This window comes from Balaenoptera borealis, assembly GCF_965194805.1.
Source record: "Balaenoptera borealis genome assembly, chromosome: X".
In the NCBI taxonomy this organism is placed as follows: domain Eukaryota; kingdom Metazoa; phylum Chordata; class Mammalia; order Artiodactyla; family Balaenopteridae; genus Balaenoptera; species Balaenoptera borealis.
Genome location: NC_138881.1, coordinates 75111623 through 75133630, shown reverse-complemented (window position 1 = coordinate 75133630; position 22008 = coordinate 75111623). Strand labels below are relative to the sequence as shown.

The following is a 22008-nucleotide window of genomic DNA, read 5'->3' as shown; positions in this document are numbered from 1 at the left end:
GGATTTTGCGTCTGAGTTTATCAGTAATATTGGCCTGTAGTTTTCTCTCTTTGTGATATCTTTTTCTGGTTTTGGTATCAGGGTGATGGTGGTCTCATAGAATGAGTTTTGGAGTGTTCCTCCCTCTGTTATATTTTGGAAAAGTTTGAGAAGGATAGGTGTTAGCTCTTCTCTAAATGTTTGATAGAATTCACCTGTGAAGCCATCTGGTCCTGGGCTTTTGTTTGTTGGAAGATTTTTAATCACAGTCTCAGTTTCAGTGCTTGTGATTTGTCTGTTTATATTTTCTATTTCTTCCTGGTTCAGTCTCAATAGGTTGTGCTTTTCTAAGAATTTGTCCATTTCTTCCAGGTTGTCCAATTTATTGGCATATTGTTGCTTGTAGTAATCTCTCACGATCCTTTGTATTTGTGCAATGTCAGTTGTTACTTCTCCTTTTTCATATCTAATTCTATTAATTTGAGTATTCTCCTTTTTTTTTTTTTGATAGTCTGGCTAATGGTTTATCAATTTTGTTTATCTTTTCAATGAACCAGCTTTTAGTTTTATTGATCTTTTCTATTGTTTTCTTCATTTCTTTTTTCATTTATTTCTGATCTGGTCTTTATGATTTCTTTCCCTCTGCTACATTTGGGGTTTATTCCTTTTTCTTTCTCTAATTGCTTTAATTGTAAGGTTAGGTTTTTTATTTGAGATGTTTCTTGTTTCTTCTGGTAGGATTGTATTGCTATAAACTTCCCTCTTAGAACTGCTTTTGTTGCATCCCATAGGTTTTGGGATGTCGTGTTTTCACTGTCATTTGTTTCTAGGTTTTTTTTGATTTCCTCCTTGATTTCTTCAGTGATCTCTTGGTTATTTAGTAGTGTATTGTTTAGCCTCCATGTGTTTGTGTTTTTTACAGATATTTTCCTCTAATTCTATTGATTTTTTAACTGTGTTTTGAGTTACTTTTTTAATGCTTCCTGTAAATATTAAAATATGCATCTAAATTTATCCTAATCTAGTAAAGGTAGATATACTGAATTTTGTTGCTATATGGTTCTACTTTACCTCTTCTCCTTGTTGCTATTTTTACCATATATATTACATTTTATGTTACAAATCTGACAATACAGTATTACAGATATTGCTTTATAAAATTTTATGTTTATAAGGAAATTAAGAGAAAAATATGTTCACACAAATCCATTTGCTCTTAAACTCTTCCTGCTGATTCAAGTTACCATTAGTGTCATTTACTTTCACCTAAATGCCTTATTTTTGTATTTGTTGAAGGCAGTTATTTAACTAATGAAATATTTAACTTTTTGTTTATCCTGAAATTCATTATTTCACCTTCTTTTTTGAAGAATAATTTTGCTGAATATAGCATTCTTTTTAAAAAAATTACTCTATTAGCTTTTCCCCAGTTTTACTGAGATATAATTGAAATAAAATGTTATATGAATCTAAGGTGTATAACTAAATGAATTGATGTATGCATATATTGAGAAATGATTATCACAATAGTTAACAGCCATCACCTCAAATAGTTACAATTTTCTTCTTTTAATGAGAACTTTTAAGATTTACTCTCTTAGCATCTTTCAAATATAAAACACAGTATTATTAATTATAGTTACCATGCTGTATATTACATCCCCAGGTCTTACAATTTAACAGGAAATTTGTACCTTTTGATCACCTTCAACCATTTCTGTTAACCCTCATCCCTTGCCTATGTCAGCTACCAATCTGTTCTCTGTTTTTATGAGTTCAGACTTTTTTTAGATCCCACATATAAGCAAGATCATACAGTATTGTTTTTCTCTGTCTGACTTATTTCACTTAGCAAAAAGTCCTCAAGATCCATGTTGTTGCAAATGGCAGAATTTCCTTCCTTTTGTGCTGAATAATATTCTGTTTTGTGTGTGTTTGTGTGTTGTGTATCTCACAATTTCTTTACCCATTCATTGATTGATGGACACAATTTATTTTTTCATGTCTTGGCTGTTGTAAGTAATGTTTCAATAAATATGGGGTGCATATATCTGTTTGAGATGGTGATTTTATTTCCTTCAGATATACAGTTGACCCTTGAACAACACAGAAGTTAATCTGCATATAACTTATAGTCAGCCCTCTGTGTCCTCTCCTTTTGTGGGTTTAAACAACCATGGGCCCTGTGGTACTGTAGTATTTACTACTGAAAAATACCCACATATAAGTAGATCTGGGCAGTTTATCCCCATGTTGTGCAAGGGTCAACTGTATATCCAGAATTGGAGCTCCTGGATCATATGGCAGTTATACTTTTTAATTTTTTGAGGAAACATCATACTGTTTCTATAATGGCTGCACCACTTAACATTTCCATAAATAGTTCACAAGGGTTCCCTTTTCTCCACATCCTTACTGGCATTCATTTCTTGTCTTTTGGATGATACTCATTCTAACAGATGTAAAGTGATATCTCATTTTGGTTTTGATTTGCATTACACTGATGATTAATGATGTCAAACATACTTTCATGTACCTGTTGAACATTTGTATGTCTTCTTTGGAAACATGGCTATTCAGCTTCTCTGCACCATTTTCAATTCGATTTTTTTAAACTATTGAGTTGTGTGAGATCTTTATATATTTTGGATATCAACTCCTTATCATATATATATACAATTTTCAAATACTTTCTGCCATTCTGTAGGGTACCTCTTCATTCTGCTGATTTTAAAAAATATATATTTATGTGCTCCCAAGTTTGGTGCATAAATGTAAACCTATGGACACCAAGGGGGGAAAGTGGTGGGGGTGGGTGGTGGTCAGATGAATTGGGAGATTGGTATTGACATATATACCCTAATATGTATAAAATAGATAACTACAAAGAAAAAAATAAAATAAAATTCAGAAATTCAAAAATAAAATATATTTACAAATGTTATATCCTCTTGTTGGATTGACCCCTTTATCATTATATAATGATCTTTTGTCTCTTACTACAATCTTTGAAAGTCTATTTTGTCTGATATAAGTATAGTTACTGCTGCATTATTTTGGTTTTCAATTGCATGGAATATCTTTTTATCCCTTCACTTTCAGTCTGTGTGTGTCCTTAAACCTGAATTAAGTCTCTTGCAGCATATAGTCTAGTCTTACACTTTTATCCATTCAATCATTCTATGTCTTTTGATTGGAGAATTTAGTCTATTTACATTCAAAGTAATTATTGAAAGTTAGGCATTTACTGTTGCCATTTTTTAAATCATTTTCTCCCTGTTTTTTAATCCCCTTTTTCCTTTCTGCTTTTCCTGCTCTCTTCCTTGTAATATAATTTTATGAAATGGTATTCTTAGATTCCTTTCTCTTTATCTTTTGAGACTGTATTATAGGTTTTTGCTTTGTGGTTATGATGAGGCTTATATAAAATATACTTATAACAGTCTATTTTAAGCTGATAATATCTTAACTTCAAATGCATAGTAAAGCTCTACCTTTTTGCTCCCCCTAGATTTGTTTTTGATGTCACAATTTACATCTTTTCACCTTGAATATCCATTAACAAATTATTGTATTTATAGTTATTTTTAATACTTGTCTTTAACCTCCATACTAGATTTATAAGTGTTCTACCCACCAGCATTACACCGTTACAGTATTCTGAATTTAACTACCTATTTACCTCTATCATTGAGATCCACACTTTCATGTTATTTCTTGTTACTAAATAATTTATTTTTGTTTTGGCTTGAAAAATTCCCTTTAACATTTCTCATAAGTTGGTCTATTGGTAATGCAATTCTTCAGCTTTTGGTTGTCTGTAAAACTCTTTATCTCTCCTTCAATTCTGCAGGACAGTTTTCCTGGGTAGAGTATTATTGTTTGGCTTTTTTTAATTTTCTTTCAGCACTTTGAATATATTATGTCATTCCCTTCTTGCCTGCCTAGTTTCTGCTGAAAAATGTGCATAAAGTCTTGGGGGTGGGTTCCCTTGTACATAAAATGTTGTTTTTCTCTTGCTGCTTTAAAATTCTTTACTTGTCTTTAACTTTTTCAATTTCCTTGTGTCTTAGTGTGGGTCTCTGTGTTCATCTCATTTGGAATTCTATGGACTTCATGTATCTGGTTGTCTGTTTCTTTCTCTAAGTTAGGGAAATTTTCAGCCATCATTTCTTTGAATAAACTTTCTGCCTCTTTCTCTCTATATTCCCCTTCTGAGACCCTTATAGGGTAAATATTGGTCTGCTTGATGGTGTCCCATAAGCCACTTGAGCTATCATCACTCTTTCAGTCTTCTTGTTCTTCTGATTGGATACATTCTATTGCCCTGTGTTTGAGTTCACTGACACTTTCTTCCACACCATCTAGTCTTCTGTTGAATCCTTCTATTGAATTTTTTAGTTCAGTTATTGTATTCTTCAGCTTTGTGATTTTTGTTTAGTACTATCTTTTTCTTTTTTCTCTTTATTGAAATTCTCACTTTGTTCAAGTATTGTTCTCCTGACATTGGGGAACATCTTTATAACCATTATTTTGAGCTCTTTAAGAGGTAAATCACTATTTCCACTTAATTAACGTCTGTTTCTGGAGTTTTATCTTGTTCTTTTGTTTAGAATATATCCCTCTGTTTCTTCATTTTTCTTGACCCTCTGTGTTTTTCTCTGCACCTTTGATAAAACAGGCACTTCTTCCAGTCTTTATGGAGTGGTCTTGTGTAGGAGATGAACCTCATCTTTCAGTGTGGCCCAAGCTCTGGATGTCTCTCAAACCTTTATGATTATCCAAGTTGTCTTCATTTTTGTGTCTCCCAGCCCTTGAGGGTGTGCCAAGACCTGTCAGTGTCACAAAGGGAATAACCTTACTCAGCATCTAGATGCAGGCTAATTGGAGGCTGGACCCTTGGGCAGCTTTTAAAGTATAAAACTAGACCTCTTTCAGGGAAAGACTGGAAGATGGGTGTTTCTGTCTGCTCTCTCTGTGCTGAGCTCCAGGGGGATAGCCAATTAAGAACTGTTTCTTTGTTTCCTACAGTCCCACCGGACTAGGAAATTCAAGCCCCATGGATCACCAGAGCCAAGAGATTAAGAGTTAAATTGCTTGGGTGGCAGTTGCAAAAGCCAGGGCACCAGACATAAGCACAATGTCCTTCCAGGGAGATCCTAGCAAGCTGGAGTGGACCAGAGGGAGAATGTGAAGTTGATGCTCCCTCACCTCCCTGGTCGTCTGGAAGTATCACAGCCAGCCCCAAGATGTATGCTAAATATATCTGACCCTCAGGAAGCAGTTTTTGAATTATGTAAATAGGCATCTTTCAGGGAAAGACTGGGAGATGGGCATTTCTGACTGCTCCCTCTGGGCTGAAATTTAGGGGATAGCCAGAGTACATACTTGGGAGCCTGTTAAGAATTTTTGCTTTGTTTTCTAGTCTTTCAGGTCCCTTGGTAGCTGCTTTGAAGTATATTTCTCTGCTAAACCCAATATCTGGCCATTCAGTGTCAATTTCTATTAACTTTTCTTCTCCTTGTATATGTCCCACTTGCTTCTTCCTTTGCATGTTCATGTAAGTGTTGTTGTTGTTACTGAAAAATGAATCCGTTCAATAATGTATTTAGTTTTTCTAGAGAGTGATTATTTTTCCTCTGTTTTTTTTTCTTTTTTTTTTAACTTGACTGGAAAAAATATAAAATACACACACACACACACACACACACACACACACAAATATCTATTTAAATCCTGGCTTCTTGAGAGTTGTTCCAGAGTCTGTATTAGTTAACATTCAGACAATGATTTTTAAGGGGTGATGTTAATTATTCAAGCCCATAAACTTCTACCCTTTGCCTATAGTTATTTTGTTAGTTGGGAAAACTTTCAAAGTTCAGACTGTACTCAAATCTACCATAGTTTTCATTATATGATGGACTTTCTCAGGTTTCCCCTGTGCATCAGCATAGTTTCCCAGTAAAGTAGGGCTATGTGGTAAATTTTTTAGCTATTTCCATGACTCTCTCACTTCCAGTTAAATTTGTGGCTAGGCTTTTCCCTCAGTTGTGAATGAAACATCAGAGTAGACAAACTGCTGGTTTTCTCCAATTGTTTCCTACCAGGTTTAGTATTTTACTGACAAAAAAAACTTACATAAGTTTTTGCTTTGTACCTGAAATCAAGTTTGCTCTCTCCAGCCTCAAAGCTACTTTTTTTCTTAGCCAGCTCTGCTCTGGTAAGACTATAGGTCTTGCCCACTCCCACTTTTCTTATTTGAATGTCCGGGAAGTTTCCATGAATACATATTTCTCGATTTATTATTTACTTTAGCACACTTGTGAACTGATTTTTAATTTTTCCCATTTTACATTTGTTTTCTGGGGAGAGAATTAACAAACCTTTTCATAATACTATAGCCAGATTCCTACCTATCACTAGATATTTTGGTATATTTTTGTTTTTTAATATTTTGAGTGGGGTATGTGTTCATATTTTCAATTAAGAAATTGAAATAGTGGGGAGTATATGAAAAATACCATTGTAATGATCTGAACAAATCAATATGAACAGCTCCCCTAATAGGAACATTCTGAAAGCAAAATTTATCTCCTTTGAGAGCTTTTACTGCATTGTATTTTCACTGTGTGACATTCACTTGCCCAGCATACTAAATTATATTTGAATACATAACACAAAGTTTTCTCTTTCTTTAATGTTATTATGTGCCTTATGGAAGAATCTGTGTGAGTTTGGATTTTCTTAAGTTGAATTATGAGCAGTACAGGAGTATCAGTAATAATTGATTGAACAAAGTGAGGTCAAGCATTTCACATTTATCTGTTTGTCCCACAGTGACTTTTAAAAGTTGACTGATTTTAATCAAATATGGTACTCTGCTAAAGGTAACAAGGTTTCACCTTGAGTTTGATTCTATATTCTGAAATCTTGAAAGAGAATTGTAGCTAATAAAGGTTTATAAGTAAGCAAACCCTCTGTAATTTCAAATGGATTTCAAAACATTTTGCATGAAGGTAGAGCAACATTATTTCAATAAAAGAAGCTTACATCACACAGAGCTGTGAATGTTTTTCCTTTTATGATATCAAGAGGTTAGTACAGTGTTAAAAACTGTGATTTATCCTTTTCTAATTAAACTTCATGTTTAATTTACATAAATATATATTGTGGCCTTTCATATGGCTAGGTGTCAGCTCTGTTTCTCCTGCATTTCTAAATAATGTCATTTGTATTGTCTATAATTGCTAACATTCTAACATAAACTTATATGATGGAGAAGTACAGTGAATAATTTTCTTTTTTAAAATCCGCAATGACTTGTCAATTGTAACTGTGTTTTAACTGTTATGGCTTGTTAGTGTGTTTGTCTAACATTTTTTCAGGCCTCAAGGCTACAGAGGTACATATATAAGGTCATTTTTGATAGTGGCATTTAGTTATTTACTAGGCCTCAAGAATGTTTCTTCCCCCTCTAGTCTCAATGAATGCCCAAAGATAAGGTAGCAGAATCCAGGATTGTTGTATCATTTAATGCGGCACATCAACTAGAGAATAATAATGTTATATGCTGTCAGAACATTCTTGCTGCATTAAGTGCTAAAGTTATCAGTACACCATAAAGCACAATGATGATTTATTTAGGAGATTCTACCTGAAGTTAAATACAGGAAGTAAAATCAAACATTTAAGGATACAGAATTTACAAAACTAGAGATAGAGCTATCAATGATATTATTAAAAAATAAGGAACCAATAATATGACTTTTAATTGCAGATATTTTTCATGGAAATTTATTGCACGGATCAAGGTTATTGATAAGAAAATTCATAATTTTTTACATAATCTCTAAAGAGACATAATAACAAAATAGGTTTTAGAATATAAAAATTATACACTAGATATAGTATAAATTGTGTTCTTTCTATCACTGATGTGTATATGCATTTTTAAAAGACTCATACACATTTAATATCTATATGGTTGCTCAGATAATTCTTTATAAATCAAGCTTCATGTAAGATGGCTACCTTGCTAACAGTATCTGAGTGTATCAAGAATACTAGTATATAAACAATCTGGGATACAAAGAAATTTGTGCACTGTATGACAAATGACAAAAGAGCAGTGTAGTCAACTTGGTATATCTTTGTTCATGAGATGGAGGAAAGTCTGTCTGGCAAGTAAGTTTAAAGAGCAAAAGTGTCTCTGAGTCAGATATAAGCTTCATGGCTAAAGGAGAGAGAGAGAAGAGAGAGAGAGAGAGGGAGGGAGAGAGAGGGAGAGAGAGAGAGAGAGAGAGAGAGAGAGAAAGGGAAAGGGAAAGGGAAAGAAATAAAGCCTGGAGTGAGACTGTGGTGCTTGATGGGAGACTGAAGTGACTCTGGAAGCTTGGAGGTGTGCTGCACAGTTCTCCATTCAAGACACAATGTATTGTCCAGTTATGCGGAGTGTGATTAGCTCACAACTTCTAGCTGTTAACTCCTTCAGGCTCTGCCAAGCAATGACTGGTACAAAGGCTTAGCCATTGCTGTCTAAATGGTAAAGACTGTATGTATTGAGAATCTTTGCTGTGGAGCTCCACGTTGGGCTGGCAGATATTTTTGTCAGGACTGGATTGCCTTTTTGTGGCTTTACCTGCATAATCCTGCTCCCACACTTTACTTTCATAAATTTTATGCCCCAAGGATATTTTTCACTTTTAACACTATCTCAGTGTCTACTTTGTGGGGAACACAACTTGTTATAGTGTCCCTAAAGAGATGGTATTGTTGTTGGAAGAAATGATATACCACTATAGATGCAGCACGAGGCTTAAGGAATAGTATACCTAATAGTTCCACTGTTCCAGTGAATATGACAGTTGTATCATATCTTAGCCGGCAATGTCCAGCAGTGAATAATAGAAGTGGAAGTGTGGCCTTATGAGATCAACTCATGAGAATATGTAAAATAACATCTGAAAACTCCCACAAATAATAATTTAAATGGAATTAATAGTAGATGTTTTTGTTGTTGTTCTTGTGCTTTTGTTTTTGTCTTTTTAATTTTAAACAATTTTTAAATTTTATTTTATTATTTTATTTTTCTAACAAAAATTTGCTTAGATAGAAAATTCACTAAAATATGAGTTATAATGGAAGAGACACGAAAACTAATAAATAAATAAATAAATAAATACATAAACACATAAATTTTATTGTTAGTTTGTCACTTAAGTGTTGATGTAATCAGAAGTTATTTACATTCTCTAAGGATTTGTTCTCAAACATGTAGCTTGAGGGGTATGCACTACTATAGACCACTAAAGTGTATTGTGGCTAAATTTTTTTCATATACATTTTCTCTATTTGAATATATAATATACATAAATGTAGCAAATTCAAGATTTGCACATTTCAAATAATCTTATCTTACTTTCAAATTGCCATTCATCTTAATAGTAATGGAAAAATGACTTAAAATTGCTAAAGGTAGCATTGTAAAAGAGTTTAAAATTATCTCCTTCAGAAAATAAGTCAGTGCAAATTTTAAATTTCTTCTTGTTCTACTTGCTATGGCTGTATAACAATTCACCTCAAAATTAGTGACTAAAACAACCATTTTATTAAGCTCACAGATTCTGTGGGTCAAAAATTTGAAAAAAAGTCGTAGTATGGGCATCTCTACAATAACTAGGGCCTCAGTTGGGAAGACTTAGAGGCTCCAAGTGCTTTGACAGCTGTGGGCTAGAATCATTTGAAGACTTATTTACTCACATTTCTGGTGCCAGAGCTGGGCCTCTCAAAGGCAGCACTTAGATGCGTCTTCTCCATGTAACCCAAACTTTATCAAAGCATAGTTGTCTCAGTGTAGTCAGATTTCTTACATGTCCACTCAGGGCTCCAAAACTGAGTGGACAATGTCTTCCACCTACATTACCTTTTATAACCTAGCTACAGGAGTTGCACAGTATCATTTCTATTTCTTTCTATTAGTTATAATGAAGCCAAAAGCCTACTCAGGTTCAAACAGAAGGGACGTAAATACCATTTTTCAATTGGAGAGGTCAAGTACAAATTATGGAAAAACATGTAAGATGGAGATATTTTTGTATTCATCTTTAGAATGTATAGTCTTCTAAATCTAATAGGGCTGTATTCACCCTCAATAGTCACCCCCATCCCTTCCTTCTCTGGATAACATCTGTCTGTGTCATTTAGTGTGGATAAATGAATCTGTAGGTTCTCCTCTGGTCTGTTTTAACTTGGGTTCCTGGTAAAAGCTTAGTCTGAGAAAACAAAGTTTATGTGTAAATAGTGTATTTGATAATGTGATTCCAGGGCGCAGGAACACAAGATTGGAGGAATAAAACAAGGATGGAGGAAAAGCCAATACAAATTAGATTGTTATAATTGTCTAAGGATTAATATACACACATTTTGAGGTTGCATAAGGTGAATGCAGTTTTCCCATGAGTGTCATAGAAAATACAAAGCAAGAAATGAGAAGTCAACAGTGTGGGCCCTAGAAAAGGTACTGTTAGGTTGTAGCTGTGTAGAACCGGTGGAAGCCTGAACAAAAAATATCACCTGGTAGTGGCTGAAGTAAAAGGTGGGACCTAGATATTTGAAATGGCATACAAGAGGTTATAGATAAAGATACTTGACTGGTCTCTGATACTGTAAAGCTAGTCTGATACAATTATAGGACATTCTGTTCTGGTGTCTACCAAAATATGTCCGGTTCTACCTGAGACCATTTATTGATACCCATTTCAGAAGTCTATAGTATTTATAAGCCTCTGATTGTAAGTAATCTGAAATGTGTGGTCTCCTTGTCACAAGCTCAGGTTTCTTCTAACACTCTTCTCAGCATCTCTATGCTTCTCAACTATGCCAAATGTTCAGGGAAAATTCAGCTGTCTTATACCACAATATTCAGGACACTGTGAAGCTACTTTTAATTAATGCCTTCAACCATTGCCACTCTACTTCTCTAATGACATATTGGCTATGTTATTATTATTATGGTGCTTACAATATTTACAGGCTGTGCCTTGAGAAACAAGGAGTCCCTTCCTCTCATCCCTTAATGGGGATCTTCTAAACATCCTGGCTCTTTCTCCAATACTTCTGTCTATCTCCTACTCATGAGTTTTGAGTTCAAAAGGGATGCCATAGCAATTTAATTGTATATTTTGATTATTTGAGTCAGTTTAGTAGTTTTAATAGAATAGACTCTGAAGCTGGATTGCCTGGATCCGAAGCCTGGTTTTTTAACTCTGTGACATTTGTCTTGTATCAGCTGTATGATATCTGGTATGTTGCCTAACCTCTCTTTGCTTCAGTTTCCTCATTAGTAAAATGAGAACAATGATAGTACATACCTCTTGGGATTATTGTATTAAAGAAGGTAATACAAAAAAGCCCTTAGAATGTGCCTTGCACATAAAAAGTGCTCTTTCACATATATATATATATATATATATATATATATATATATATATATATAATTATATGATGAAGATGATGATGATGATGTCCTTATATCCTTTCACCTCATCACGGTACCCAGGCTTTTCCCCCCATTTTATGTCTAGTGGTATCTTTGCTTATATCAATATCATATATTTATTTTTAAAATAACAGCTTTATTGAAATATAATTTATGTGCCATAAGATAATCATTTTAAATTGTACAATTCAGTGATTTTTTTATACATAAAAAATTGTACAATGACAAAACCAATTTAATATTAGGATATTTTCATTAATCTCAAAATAACAGACACCCTTCCCCATCCATTAGCAGTCACTCTCCATTTTTTTCTCCCCACAGTCCTTGACAAGCACTAATCTACTTTTTGTCTCTATGTATTTACATATTCTGGACATTTCATATAAATGGAATCAAAAAGTATAAGGTCTTTTGTGTTTGGCTTTTTTTACTTAGCATAACATTTTTAATGTTCATCCACCTTAAGACATGTAAGAGTACTTTATTCCTTTTTAATTTTGAACTATATTCTATTGTATGAATATATTACAAAGAAGTAATTCATCCATCAGTTGATGGATATTTGGGCTTTCATCTATAAGTATTTTTGTGAACATATGTTTTGGGTTTTTTTTTGGATATATATCTAGGAACTGTATCATGTGGTAACTCTACTTTTAACTATGTGAGGAACTGCCAAACAGCTTTCCAAATTGGATGCACTATTTTGTAATGCCACCAGTAATGTATAATGTATGAGGATTTCAATTTAACATATCTTCACCAATACTATTTATTGTTTGTATTTTTGATCATAGATGTGAAGTGGTATCTCTGTGGTTTTGATTTGCATTCCCTAAGGAAAGACACATATTTTAGTGTTCTTTTTAAAATTTTATATTATACACACACCACACATTGGAGAATATCTACTCAAATATTTGCCCATTTATAATTGATATTTTCTTTTTATTATAATTTCCCATATTCTTTTCCTTAAAGGTATATACTGGTTTATAAAGTTATATGATCTGATTAGACCAGTTTTGATTCCTGATAAGCAAAGAATGATCTCAGAACTTAGATAAATGCTCCTTAAAAGAGCATGGTCATTGAGGTTATTGTCTATTATGAATTTTAAAAATCTAGGTTGAATTCCAAGATGAAAAATTCCATAGCTTTTTTCTATTTTTTAATGAACAATGTTGATTCAAATGATGGAGTATTAGCTGACAAAAAATAATAATAAAAAGTAAATCAGTGTTAATTTCAAAAATATTATCCATTAGAAATATATGTATATATATAATATATAGATATAATATATATAACATATGTAATCTTTTGAACATGGTATATGCTAGTTAGGTAAAGCAATAAACAACAGATTCAAAATCTAATCCATAATTCTCACAGAAGGATAATAAAAAAAGAAAAAAGACAAATATCAATAAGATTAACAATTTCACTAACTAAATAATGGCTGCATGGTGGGGAATTAAACAAACTCAGCTGCTTTGAGTCAATCCAGAAAGCAAAAACAGTTTTCTTTCATCCAAGCCTTTGGTCAGTTGTCACTTGGATCTGTCATGTATTTAAGACTTACAGACTTAAAACTTATATGCAATTTCAGCTATAAAAATATCTCCCTCTGAAGAGTCTTGCAGGGTTCATTTCATTAGACTTTACCTGTGTTAGTGTGTGTATGTGTGTGTGTGTGTGTGTGTGTATGTGCATGTGTGCATTTTGGCTGATGTTTTCTTTTTATTGATTTTTATTGGAATATACTTGCTTCACAATGTCGTGTTAGTTTCTGCTGTACAACAAAGTGGATCCATTCTACATATACATATATCCCCTCTTTTTTAGATTTCCTTCCCATTTAGGTCGCCAGAGAGCACTGAGTAGAGTTCCCTGTGCTATACAGTAGGTCCTTAATAGTTACCTATTTTATACATAGTAGCATATATCTGTCAATCCCAATAGCCCAATTCATCCCACCCCCTCTTCCCCCCTTGGTATCCATAAGTTTGTTCTACACATCTGTGTCTCTACTTAGCCTTTGCAAATAAGTTCATCCATATCATTTTTCTAGATTCCATATATAAGTGATATTATACAATATTTGTTTTTCTCTTTCTGACTTACTTCACTCTGTATGACAGTTTCTAGGTCTATCCACATCTCTGCAAAAGGCACAATTTCATTCCTTTTTATGGCTGAGAAATATTCCATTGTATATATGTACTATATCTTCTTTATCCATTCCTCTGTTGATGGATGTTTAGGTTTCTTCCATGTCCTGGCTACTGTAAACAGTGCTGAAATGAACATTGAGGTACATGGTTTTTTTTTTGAATTATCTGTTCTCCAGGTATATGCCCAGGAGTGGGACTGCTGGGCCATAGGGTAGTTCTATATTTAGTTTTTTAAGGAACCTGCATACTATTCTCCATAGTGGCTGTATCAGTTTACATTCCCACCAACAGTGTAAGAGGGTCCGCTTTTCTTCACACCCCCTCTAGCATTTATTGTTTGTAGATTTTTTGATGATGGCCATTCTGACCAGTGTGAGGTGATACTTTATTGTGGTTTTGATTTGTATTTCTCTAATAATTAGTGATGTTGAGCATCTTTTCATGTGCCTCGGGGCCATCTGTATGTCTTCTTTGGAAAAATGTCTATTTAAGTCTTCTGCCCATTTTTTGATTGTGTTGTTTGTTTGTTTGTTTGTTTTGATATTGAGCTACACAGGCTGTTTGCATATTTTGGAGATTAATCCCTGTCAGCTGCTTCATTTGAAAATATTGTCTCCAATTCTGAGGGTTGTCTTTTCATTTTGTTTATGGTTTCCTTTGCTGTTCAAAAGCTTTTAAGTTTCATTAGGTCTCATTTGTTTGTTTTTGTTTTAATTTTCATTACTCTAGGAGGTGGATCAAAAAGATCTTGCTGCAATTAATGTCTAAGACTGTTCTGCCTATGTTTTCCTCTAAGACTTTTATAGTGTCCAGTGTACATTTAGGTCTTTAATATATTTTGAGTTTATCTTTGTGTATGGTGTTAGGAAGTGTTCTAGTTTCATTTTTTACATGTAGCTGTCCAGTTTTACCAGCACCACTTATTGAAGAGGCTGCCTTTTCTCTATTTTATATTCTTGCTTCTTTTAACAAAAATAAGGTGACCATATGTGTGTGGGTTTTTCTCTTGGCTTTCTATCTTGTTCCATTGATCGATATGTCTGTTTTTGTTCCATTACCATACTGTCTTGATTACTGTAGCTTTGTAGTATAGTCTGATGTCAGGGAGCCTGATTCCTCCTGCTCTGTTTTTCTTTCTCAAGATTGCTTTGGCTATTCTGGGTCTTTTGTGTTTCCATACAAATTGTAAAATTTCTTGCTCTAGTTCTGTGAAAAATGCCACTGGTAATATGATAGAGATTGCATTGCAATACTTTACAAAATATTTATTCAGTGTCTGATATGTATAAGACATTGCATGGAGTGAGTAGTTTAAATATATATTAAAAAGACACTATATCCAAAAAAACAATATTATAGGACATATTTAAATTCATATTTTATATTTTGAGTTGATTAAGCAATTGATAAAAAGAGACATCTTCATAAATAATACTTCTCTGTGATAAAGACATGTCCATTGAGAGGCCTACATTTACACACCAGAGATATCCAAGCTCAATCTAAATGGGAAAGCAATGCATGCATTTAAGAAAAAGACTTCTAAAAATCCAACTGTTATTATGTAAAGCAACACAAAGTATTAAGCCAAGTAAATATTGGCAATAAAAAGAAATTAAGACAGGCAAAATGTGTCCCTATCTCTCTTTAAGCAGGAAAAGACACAGTAGTTTTAATGTATCTGAGGATTGGTGTCTCTTTTAGAATGGCCATGAACAGTGTATAACATAGTTGCCTGACACCTGCTTCAAGATGAGATAATTAGGAAATTATGAAATTATCTCCAAGTTTAACCAATAATTGTAAACACTAATATGGATCAAAGTTACAATAAATTCTCTTTTAGCAAGTATGGTCACAAAAAGAGCTTTCTAACAAATCATATATTGAGTTAGCAGAGATTTACCATATAGTCTACACAAGAAATACCAATTTCCAGAGACTTAAAAGACAAAACTCACATAAAACTGAAATTATACTGAAAGTAATTTAATTTTTGATGATTCAGAAGGCATTTGAGTGTCTTTTAAGGTCTCAGGCTCACCAGCTATCTATCACAGTTGCACAGATGTATGCCTATTCTGTGCTGGGTAAAAGATTCCAGAAAAAAAAAGACATTTTTTATATTAGTATGTACACATTATTTGTATATAAGTGTTTATTTAATATGGAATATTGTGCATCAAGAATACTGAGGATGATTTGGAACTAGAATAAATATTTGAATATGTTGTCAGTTTATTGAGACTGCATTTTGAGTCCTGTGGTGTTAGAACAAAGATATGTTTTCATCTGTGTCTTGAGTAAAAAAACATAGTTTTTCATTTGATGACTCACTGAAACCTGAAGAAGCTTTGATGAAAAGTTTCTGATAAATGAGAAGTGAAGCAGCTAACTACATAAATAGAATAAATTGCAAATAGGCATCTGTCAGATTCCTCTTTGACATTTTTGTTTATGGCCCTATTACTTTTCAGAGAACCATGGTGCTGTCTGTATCAGAAAAAAAAGTTTTGAGAAAAATTGTATAACTATATATTCTAGACAAACTATGACAGGCAGCAATGGAATTTTGAGCTATTTCTTTCGTTACTATTTGAATAAGTAACATTAACAGTTTGCTGTATGTATTTTGTTTTATTTTCATTATAATACACAAAATTAATACATTCCTGTAACCAGTAAGAGTTAATATTTGGCTTCAAAGTGTTATACTCATAATTGAATTTTTCTTTCATGCTTTATATTACATGAATCAGACATTTAAAAGAGTTCAGAAATATATATTGACAATGTTACTAAGTCAATTTTTTTTTTTTACTAAGTCAATTTTTATAGGAGGTCATTTTCAAAAGATCCAAACACATCTCAAAATATGTCTACTTAACATTATCTTTCGTTTAGAATTCACATTCCAGATATATACTTATTTTCTTATTGAACTTTATATTTTCAGCCTTTAAATATTTCATGTAATGAGTTCTGTATATTTAGTATTGTTGTACAATGTTAAACTGTGCAAAATCTAGTATTCCTTTTCTTCAAAACACAAATTCTCATTTTAATGTTTGGGGATTTGGTGATAATATCTGCACTTTTAGTCAATATTTTTCTCAAGAAAACTGAGTACTCTTAAAATGTATAAATGTTACATGAACAATTTATTGATTATGGTGATTTTTTTTAAATGCTGTATCTAACATCAAATAAACTTTTATAACAAGGAAAATAATACTTCATAAATATTCCCTTAACTATACTGTAATCAAATTTCTATATATTTTTAAAGTGAACCACCATGAATACTCTAAGCAGAATCTCAGTCTTTGCAATGTCACATTTAATTAAGGAAAATGATAAACTTAATGAAGAATATGTTGTTTACTAAACCTGTGCCATCATCTTTGAAGACTTTTACAGAAAAAAAATAACCCAGTGTGGCCAAAATTCTAAACAATGAAATAAAAATACTCAGTTATTAAAGGGGATATTCTAATTGTTTACTTTGACAATACTATATTTTCTTAACTGTAGTGGGGAGTATATAGCTCAGAAGTAATTTTTTATCATTTCCTCTGACAGTTGAGCATTATATAAACATGCAAAATCTATAGTTAACAGTGAATGGAGATCTACTTGATTTGTTATCTCTCTTTTTTTTTTTAAAAAGTACTAATTCTTGTTTATAACTTAATAAACTTTTTGAATTATAGACTTGTCAAGGGAAAATCTGAGTCTTTACTGTTATTTTCTTAAGTGTGCAGGGCTTACAGACTGCAAACTCGTTGTTTCTGGAAATGAGAAATATCACATCTCAAGTTTAAAAGGAATTACACCCATGCCAGTTGTCAATTTACTGCCTCCCAGTTGCAAATTTATCTTTCTTTGTCCTGCTTTGTGATACTGGAAGTATACTCTATAAATATTTCTACTTTGCCACTTGCCATGATGTTAAACTTTTTCAATAAAGAAAGAAGAGTTTTCTTTTTCTGGTTCTAATTGTCCCTTCACTGTTTGTTTCTGTGGTATGTGGTTTGCAGCATTTGGATCTTTAGTGACACTCACCTTCCCAGCTATTTTCAGTAGCGTTCCCAAGAGTAGCTTCCCAGAGAGTCTTGCAAGCAGTCTAGTTTTGTTGTCATATCAGTGAGTGGTTTCATGATTCCCAGCCTCAGCCTAAAGCACATCAGTGAGCTTCCCTACCATTCAGGAATCCACAGCCAAACCCATCCCAAAGATGTCTGACTCTGTTTTAGGCGGGTGATGGTGGTGGTGGTGCAAATCTTCCAAACTATTTCCTTCTTTGGATGCTCTTCCTCACTCTCGAAGTAATGGCTCCTACCTATATCTGCTGTACTTACATAATTTTGAGTTTGTTTTATCCTTTAGTATTTACTTCCTTGTTACTACTTAATAATTTTTTTACATTAAAAGTTCCTTACTCAAATTGGAGTGTAGTTTCTGTTTCCTAACTGAATCCTTATGATATAAATTCCTTTGCTCAATATTATAAAAATCTGATTTTTTCTCTCTTTGTATCTATATTTTAGTTGCAACAAAAATGGATTTTTAATATCCTTGAATAGAAGAAGACCATGGCAGATAATTTAAAAAAAAATAGAATCCTTATAGATACTGCTATAACAACTCTCTTCCATCTAAGACTTTGTTTTTCTGATTTTAATGTAACTTTCTTGCCATTTTCCCTTCTAATCTAGTGTTTCCTGATAGTACTATTTTTCTAATGCTGCTGTAACAAATTACCACAAACTAATTTGCCCAAAACAACAGAAATTTATTCTCTTACTGTTCTGGAGGCAGTTTAAAATTGACATATTGGCAAGATTGGTTACTTCCAGAAGCTCTAAGGAAGAATCTGTCCATGCCTCTCTCATACTTTCTGGTGGTTATCAACAATCCTTGGCATTCCTTAGCGTGTAGAAGCATTACTTCAATCTCTGCTTTTGTCATCACATAGAGTTTGCTCTGTGTGTGTCTCTGTATCCAAATTTCCCTCTTTTTTAAGAATAAAAGTCATCAAACTATGGGCCTCCCCAATCCAATATGACCTCATCTTAATTTGATTATATCTGCAGAGACCCTATTTTCAAATGAGGTCATGTTCACAGGTACCTGAGGTTAAGACTTTGACATTGCTTTTTAGGGAGCACAATTCAACCCACAACACTGTCCTTTTCCTCCTTCAAATTTATGTTCTTCCCATTTGCAAAATACATTCACCTTTCCTAAATTCCCCAAAGTCTTAAATCATGCCAGAATTAACACCAGGACTAAAACCTTATACAAATATAAGATTCCATATCTTCAAAATCATCTAAGTCAGTCATGAGTGAGACTCCAGGAATGATTCATTGTGAAGAAAAATATCCCTTCATCTGTGGACATGTGAAACAAGGAAACAAGTTACTTGCCTCCAAATACAATGGTGGGACAGGTGTAGATAGATATTCCATTCTAAAAGATAAAAGATAAAAAGGAAAAAAGGGGTCATATGTTCTAAGCAAGTATGAAGACCAACAGGGAAAATTCCATTAGGTTTTAATGGAATGAATGATTCTCTGTGGTTTGATCCACCCTCTGGACCCATGGAGGCTCAATAAGCCCCAAGCACTGGACCTTCAGAGGACCTGTTGGCCCTGGCCTCTGTGCCAGTAAAGGGTCCAAAAGCCCCACAATTTAGCTCTTAGCAGTAGTCCTGCCCACTGGGCAGCCTGTTTCCTGATTGTAGAATCCAAGAAGTCTGACAGATGTCCTTCTTTCCCTCCTTCAGTCCAAGCTGGCAGTATTTCTCCTGAGATGTTTGATTGGATCTATAAGTCACTCAGCTCATCTCTCCAGCAAGCTCGTCCGGCCACAGTGTTCTCTCTAAAGCACACTTTCTTACTTTTTGTAATATGAATAGACTGAGAATTTTCCAAATCATCAAGTTATGGTTCCTGTTTGTTTAACAGTTCCTTCCTAATTCATCTGTACCCTCTCACAGTTTACTATAAGCAACAAGGAGAAATCAGGCTGCATCTTTAATACTTTGCTTGGAAATCTCCTTAGCTTACAAATTCTACTTTCTGTTACACAGTAGAATATAATTCAACCAGATTTTCTCCTACTTTTTAAAATGGATCACCCTTTTCTCTAGTGTCCAATATCATGTTACTCATTTTGGTCTGAGACCTTACTAGAAGCACCTTTGACATTTATATTTCTAACAACATTCTGTACATGATATATGCAACCTCTAAAACAGTAGAAGTTTAAAGCTCTCCTGTCTTCTTTCTGAGCCCTCTACATAATTTTGCTTAATGTCCACATTTCTACAAACAGCCTCTTCAAGGCAATCTAGGTTTTATTTTCTAATATGCACATCAAAATTTTTCAGCCTCTTCCTATTACCCAATTCCAAAGCAACTTCTATAATTTCAGGTATTTGTTACAACAGTACTCCACTTCCAATATCAAAATCTGTGTTAGTTTCCTAAGGCTGCCATAACAAGTCACCACAGATTGGGTGGCTTAAAACAAAAGGAACTAATTTTCTCACAGTTCTAGAGGTCAAAAGTTTGAAATTAAAATGTCAATGGTGTTGGTCCTTTCCAGAGGTTCTGAGGGAGGCTGTTCCATGCTTCTTTCCTAGCTTCTGGTGGTTTCTGGAAATTATTGGTGTCCTTGGCTTGCAGCTGCATCACTCTAACTCTGCCTTCATCGTCATATGGCCTTCTTCCCTGTGCATTTCTCTGTCTCTCTATGTCCTCTCTTCTTCTTATAGAGACATAAATCATATCAGATTTACGGCTCACTGTAATACAACATGATTTCATCTTAACTTGATGACATCTGAAAAGAAGACCCTATTTTCAAATAAGGACACATTCACAGATACCTGGATGTCGTAGTCAGTTTGGATGCTATAGCAAAAATACGATAATCTTATAAAAAATAAAAAATTATTTCTCAAGTTCTGGATGCTGGGAAGTCCAAGTTCCAGGCAGATGCAGTATATGTTGAGAGCTTATTTCCTAGGTCATAGGCAGCTGACTTTTCTGTATGTCCTCACATAGCATAAGGGGAGGGAAATCTCTCTGGGGTCTCCTTCAACAGGGCACCAATTTCACTCATGAGGACTCCAACTTCATGACCTAATCATGTCTGAAAGACCCCAAATCCAAATACCAACACATTTGGGATTAGGCAAAGGAAAAAATATTAAAAGCAGCAAAGGAAAAGCAACAAATAACATACAAGGGAATCCCCATAAGGTTAACAGCTGATTTCACAGCAGAAAATATGCAAGCCAGAAGGAAGTGGCAGGACATACTTAAAGTGATGAATGGGAAAAACCTACAACCAAATTACTCTAGCCAGCAAGGATCTCATTCAGATTTGATGGAGAAATTAAAACCTTTACAGACAAGCAAAAGTTAATAGAATTCAGCACCACCAAACCAGCTTTACAACAAATGCTAAAGGAACTTCTCTCGGCAAGAAACACAAGAGAAGGAAAACACCTACAATAACAAACCCAAAACATTTAAGAAAATGGGAATAGGAACATACATATTGATAATTACCTTAAATATAAATGGATTAAATGCTCCAATCAAAAAACATAGACTGGCTGAATGAATACAAAAACAAGACCTGTATATATTCTGTCTACAAGAGACCTACTTCAGACCCAGAGACACATACAGACAGAAAGTGAGGGGATGGAAAAAGATATTCCACACAAATGGAAATCAAAAGAAAGCTGGAGTAGCAATTCTCATATCAGACAAAATAGAATTAAAATAAAGACTATTACAGGAGACAAAGAAGGACACTACATAATGATCAAGGAATCAATCCAAGAAGAAGATATAACAATTGAAAATATTTATACACGCAACATAGGAGAACTTCAATACAAAGACAAATGCTAACAGCCATAAAAGGGGAAATCGACAGTAACACAATCATAGTAGGGTACTTTAACACCTCATTTTCACCAACGGACAGATCATCTAAAATGAAAATAAATAAGGAAACACAAGCATTAAATGATACATTAAACAAGATGGACTTAATTGATATTTATAGGACATTCCATCCAAACACAACAGAATACACTTTTTTCTCAAGTGCTCATGGAACATTCTCTAGGAGAAATCATATCCTGGGTCACAAATCAGGCCTCAGTAAATTTAAGAAAACTGAAATTGTATCAAGTATTTTTTCTGACCACAACGCTATGAGACTAGACATCAATTATAGGAAAATAATCTGTAAAAAATAAAAGCACATGGAGCCTAAACAATACACCACTAAATAACCAAGAGATCACTGAAGAAATCAAAG

The 22008-nt window shown here is 33.6% G+C and overlaps 1 long non-coding RNA gene across 1 annotated transcript in view; it reads right to left on the bottom strand.

The window, feature by feature from the left end:
* Positions 1–22008, bottom strand: part of LOC309620814 — an 881159-nt gene that overhangs the window by 281848 nt on the left and 577303 nt on the right. The gene's annotated exons all lie outside the window — the stretch shown is intronic.